At 47.1% G+C, this 5998-nt stretch overlaps 1 pseudogene; it reads left to right on the forward strand.

The window, feature by feature from the left end:
* The first annotated feature begins 565 nt into the window (after window positions 1-565).
* Window positions 566-664, forward strand: LOC123621966 (annotated as a pseudogene).
* Window positions 665-5998: the final 5334 nt, after the last annotated feature.

The following is a 5998-nucleotide window of genomic DNA, read 5'->3' on the forward strand; positions in this document are numbered from 1 at the left end:
TTTTCTTAATATGTAAAATGATGATATAACATCAAAGGGCTTATAATACTTTACAGAGCTGTCAGGACTAAATAAGATCGTTTCTATAAAGTGCTGGCTTTTTGAAAAGGATCAGCATTGCTCTTCCAATGTGTCATTCTCAAAACCATACCTGTAAGCAGTACAGAGTGCATTTGGTATTAAAGTACTTCCTACAAAGTACTGTCATAGTGTTGGCAATGTATATCTTTTAAAGTAAGTTGCAATTGAATTTTATTCACTCCAAAATCACTTTTCAAAAAGCATGCAGATTTCACATCACCAGTTGTTAGTGTTACATATCTACCCCTCAAAACAGCTCGACGGTGATTTACTGAAAGATTAACAGTGTTTATCTCTCATGGGATTATTTTTCTTTGTTTGCTTACCTGTATTTTCCAAATTTTACCCAGTGAACAACTATTGTACAATTTTAAAATATAGATATGCATAATTGTATAATGTAAATATGCTAAGCTTCAATAAATTTGGTTTTAGAACACATTTTTAACTTTTCATAAGGACAATCTTAAAAGTTCACAGGAGTGTGCTCACTTCAGCAGTACATAAATTGGAACGATACAGAGAAGATTAATGGTCCCGGCACAAGGATGACATGCAAATTCATGAAGCATTCCATATTTAAAAAAAAAAAAAGTTCACAGGACTCGTAATTTTTAATATCGTGAGTAATTACAGAGGTGCTTATTCTACCTGTTACAATATGAGTAAAGTTGATTATACCCGTAAACCTGAAGTAATTCCCAGGTTTTTTTTCCATCATGCTTAGTTGATAAAAAGCATTTTAAGTAGCAAAAATGGTTGGGTGAGTATTAGTAACATTAGTAAGTTGCTGAGCACCAGGGCAGCAGGGTGGCAGATGGTATCACTTTCTGCATGCCAGCTACAAACATTTTATACACAGTTTCATTTACCCCTCAATAGACTTGCAATTTATAGACTAAGAAACTGATGGTTAGGCTAGGCTGGGATGTTAGTTTGCCCAGGGTAACCCACCTGGCAAGAGCAGGGGCGGGATGATGCTAGCCAGACCAGGGCCCGTGCTTGTGTCCACGTGCTGCTGCCGCTGCGGATACAGTCATGGAGAAGCTACACAATCACTGAATCCATCGGTGCAAAAGTGCAGTGACATTAAATGCTCATAATTGTTGGAGTATTACAGATTGTATCTAAGAGATAGAACTCTGAAGTTTGCAAGACATTGCCCTACTTTGTAAACAGAAGAAATGGCACCTGAGTTAGATAACTTCAAGTGCTTGAAGCCAACAGTGGTTTCTGATGACATTTTAACAGTGTCTTAATATTTCATTCTTCCATGAAAAAATATGTTTTAAATACTGAAACACTGTAGAAGAGGAAATAATTTACCATCTCTAAGTGTGAAAGTCACAGGTCACACTGAAAAAGTTTCCAAAGGATTTGGAAAAATTAACATTGTTTCTGTATTACCCTCAATAGAGTAGGCTGTTCTGATAGGGAAGTGTGGGGTTTTTAAAATATTGTTTAAAGATTTGCATAAGCTTTTGCTTTGCCACTCCAGCTTTGTGTAGAATGGTCATTTCTGTATTACAAAGACTTAGTGTCTCCCCTAAAGGTTGACAATTTTTATATATATTTATACATCTATTCCTCTTACTGCCAGATTTGGGTTCCTATTGTTACTGTCTGACCTTGGCCTCCTTTATTTTACGCTGGAACTTGGGTAAGTGGCTTTGTTTCCCTTCCCACTTTCCTCTTCACACAGTGACCTCGCATCTACATCCAGTGGGGTTTTCAAACTGTTGGGAGTAGCCCCTCGCGGGAGGCGGGAGTGGGCCCCCCCACCTGTGTGATGGAGAGCAGCCTCGCTTCCCTGTCTCTGCACCGGCTTTCCCCGGGGGCTTTGGCCTGCGTCATGGATCCGCTCTCCTCTCACTGGGCCCTGCCATTGCTTGGGGACTCTCCCCTTACACACAGCCATAGCCACACCAGCTGGGTGCCTTTGGGAGACCACAGTGCTGAGAAAGTAGGGGAAGAAAAGCTTCCCAGCTGCGCAGTGAGTGCTAGAGGTGTCCAGCCTCCCTGCTACAGCAGGGTCCTGTGAGCCGGTCAGTTTGAGCTGCTGAGGACAAGGAGAGGCCATGTGAGCAGGTCCTGGCCTGCAGTTTGGGCCCCTGGAGCAAATAGCACCAAACCTGGCCCTCGCATGGGCTTTGTCATTCAAGATGTGGCTTGCTGGTGGGTGTTACTAACAAGACAAGGAACCACCTGGTGCCCTCCCATTGGAATCATTTGTTATGTTATTGCCAACTAGGTATTAACTTTCTTAAAACCTGATTTTGCCCTTTGGTGTTATCTGACCTGGTTCTGGCTTTGGGAGGGAAAGAGTTTCCAGGTAGAAGCATGTTTGCTGGGACAGGCAGGTGGGCGGCGCACTGGGACCAGCAAGCTGGGACGTGCTCTTCCTGGCAGCACAGCTGTGTGGAAACACCTGTGTGGGAAACCAAATCACTATCAAAGGTGCTTTGTGAGCATGACAGAAACAGGGGAGTCATGTAGATGAATCTGATGGTAAATGACAGCAGGCTAAGATGACCCAAATGTCCCTCTCATTGGCCGACCTTGCAAATGAGCCTGGAATGCTTCCAGGCCCAGAGTCCCTGGGTCCTGGACAGCAGCTCCAGGGCCCTGCCAGTGTCTGCTGCCACCTCCCCTCCCGACAGAGTTGTCTTTGGCTGTAGTGATTCATTTGATCAGCTCCCAGACTTGCCTCGGGAGCCGGTCTGGCCATGTAAGCTCACCCATGTGTGTCCGTATCATGGTGTGACTCTCAGGACTACCCATCCCCACATTTTCATGTCCTAGACGCCTGTTGGCAGCACGTGACCAACATTGGTCACCAAGGGCCAAGCTGATCTGGCCAGCAGAGAGGGCTGAGGGTGGTGGAAACTACCACAGTTCTTAGCTTCGATTCTGTCCACAGACAGGCAAGAAGGCCAGCAAGTACTGCAGCGAGGAAGGCTCAGGAAGACTGTTCCATGAGGCCCGGCTCAGCTGAGTGGCACCAGAGGCCCCGCTGGTGAGAGATGAGAGAGGGATGTCTTTCTGGTGGGCCACAAGGAGCAGCTGGCTTTCAAAATGCCTCCTCAAAGGGACACCTGGTACCCACGGTGGCTGTCCCAAAGCTTGAGCTCTCTCCTGAACCCCAGTCACTTTCCCACTACCCTAATCTCAGCAGGTGACCACACAGCCCTCTAGAGGGGCACAGAGGCCACAAGGGGCCCCCTCCCCCATTCCCTCCCCTCGAGGTGAGAGTTTCAGGCACTTTCCCAAGGCCTGCGGTGGGTGCTTCCCTTTAGAGCCCGTCTCCTCCCTCTGCCCCTGGGCCTTCACCATCTGTTGCCACATTTGCCCAGGAGCTCACTGGGGACCTGCACCTGCTCTCCCACCAAGGTGGATCCCCCCCCCTCCCTTCTCATGTGTGCAGCCTGTCCCTTGGCACTGGCTTCTCGACCAGAGGCTGCAACATCGCCCAGAAAGGTGCCCCTCAATCCTGGGTGCCCCCCAACTCTCCTTCCCTCCTCTCCTGCACTTCTCGACAACACGGTACACACCGTGTCTACGCTTCTTCCCATCCTGTTCCCACCTCAGTCTCCCAACTTGACCTCAACTACAGGAAGAACAAAGAATGCTTTTTTTTTTTTTTTGGCTTATGGTGTGCTACAATCTATTTATAGAGATGCTTCAAGCCTTTTTAAATAATGAATTCCTGGCGAAAGCTAAATGCGGAAGGCCTACGCGTCCTAACCTCAGGTGCGTGGTGCAAGGAAAGAGGGACTTGCTTTCGGTTCAGCCAACCTTCTGAAGCCAACCTAAGGTTCTCAATCCCTGGGCAAATGCTTCTTTTGAGATCGCCCAGAGAATCTTTCCACGGCTGTGTTGTCGGGTGACTATTTGGAAATGCTCCTGTTTGCTTTCAGAGTTCTTCCTGGGCATGATCTGCCCCCTCGGGTATCAAGATTTCATACGCCCAGAAAAATCTCGCTGCCGTTTGTGACTTCCTGAGGGAAAGTCTTCCATTCAATGGAAGCAGCCCAAGGCCTGTGTCACTTCTCACGCTGGGGCACCCTGGGGACTCGGTGTCAACACCGCAAACTCATGGAGGAAGAGACAGGGTGAGGGGAAGTGCAGAAAGATGTCCCTGCCTTCTTGCCACCTCCTGCTTACTTGTCCTCTGTCCCCAGGCTGGCCTGGTCTCTGAAGGATCCCTCCATTCAGCCACAATAAAGTACCAACCCCTCAGCTTTCAAGACCCCCACCGCGACATCACGCCAAGGTGTGGCTGACTGGCCCTCCCAGGAGCAGTGGAAAATTTTGAGGGAGAGAAAGAAAAAAGGAAGGGAATGAGGGAGAGTGAGAAATCTCTCCTAGAAACAGCCACACACAGACCCAAGAGCTGAGCCTCTGGTGATACAACTTCAGGCACTGTGACAGGCAAGTGACTGTGAGAGCAGCCAGGAGGAAAAGGCGACCACAGCGCGTTGAGCATCTCCGCATAGACCGTCTCCTCCCAGCAAAACCCAGCCCCGCTCACCGGAGCGTTTCCGGCGGCTGCAAAACTTCCGATATGAACACGTTTTCTCTCAGAGCTCACACTGGCACCTTTAATGACACCATTGCCTCCTGGCATTTCCTATTCTGATGTCAGAGCAGCCATCCCCGTAGAGCGCAGAATGGGAAGCTAAATTGCAGAGATGGGAGCTGAGCAACAGGGAATTCAGCGTCTCCCAAAATATTAACTATGGGTGCCAGGAAATTTCATTAAGAAGAAATGGAGATGGACGATGCCATAAGCATTCTTCAGCAACCGTAAGAAACCACTTGCAGGAAGAGAGGTCGTAAACAGCCACACCAAGGGCGAGGCCACAGGCAGCGTGGTACCGGCAGAGGGCATTGGTCAAGGTCAAAATGTCTCCTGGCGCCCAGGCCTCAAACTTACTCTAGATGTATTGGACTAGATTTTTTTATTTATTTACTTTCTGTAAAAAAAGATCTTTAAAAGTCCCTCCTCCCCCATAATCCTAATTCCACTTTTAAGAGATAATCAATGTTAACTCTTTGGTGTGTTTTCCTTCTGATTATATTATATATATAATCTCCAGGCCATATAGACACACACACATACACATATAATAGTGTGTGTATTATGCATAAACATAGATGTGTGTACAGACATGTCTATTTTACATGCATGTGTACACTTGTATGTAAACATAAATACATATATATGCTATCGCACTAAGAGCACTGTTTTATAGTTCCTTCTTCAGTTCATGATAGCTCTGGGCCATCTTCCACAGCAATGTCTTTAGAGCACCTCCATAAACAGAATGAATTTTTTTTTTTTCTTTTTAGAGACAGAGTCTCACTCTGTCACCCAGGCTGCAGTGCAGTGGCACAATCACAGCTTAATGCAGCCTTGAACTCCTGGGCTCAAGTGATCCTCCCACCTCAGCCTCCCAAGTAGCTGGGACTGCAGGTGCATGCCACCACGCCCAGCTAATGTTTCTATTAATATTTTTTTTGTAGAGACATTATTTCACTATGTTGCCCAGACTGGTCTTGAGCTCCTGGCCTCAAGCGATCCTCCTGCTTCAGCCTCCCAAAGTATTAGGATTATAGGTGTGAGCCACCATGTCCAGACAGGTAAGTTGTTGATATTTCCTTTTATCATATGTATGAAATGAAGCCACCAAACCTCACCTGTTTAAAAGAAAATCCAATCAATTAATAATACAATGGAACAAACCCTTGTGACAGGCAGAGGCTGCGGACACATTTCCACCGTGAAGAGGCAGGTAGCATCAGCCTGGGAGTAGAGGGCAGTGCCACTGGGTTTGAAGCCGGGCTCTGCAGCCGACTCACCTCTTGAAGCCTCAGTTTTCTCATAGGTAAACAGTACTATCTGCCCTAGGGCTAT

Source organism: Lemur catta, chromosome 16, assembly GCF_020740605.2.
Source record: "Lemur catta isolate mLemCat1 chromosome 16, mLemCat1.pri, whole genome shotgun sequence".
NCBI classification, from domain to species: Eukaryota; Metazoa; Chordata; class Mammalia; order Primates; family Lemuridae; genus Lemur; species Lemur catta.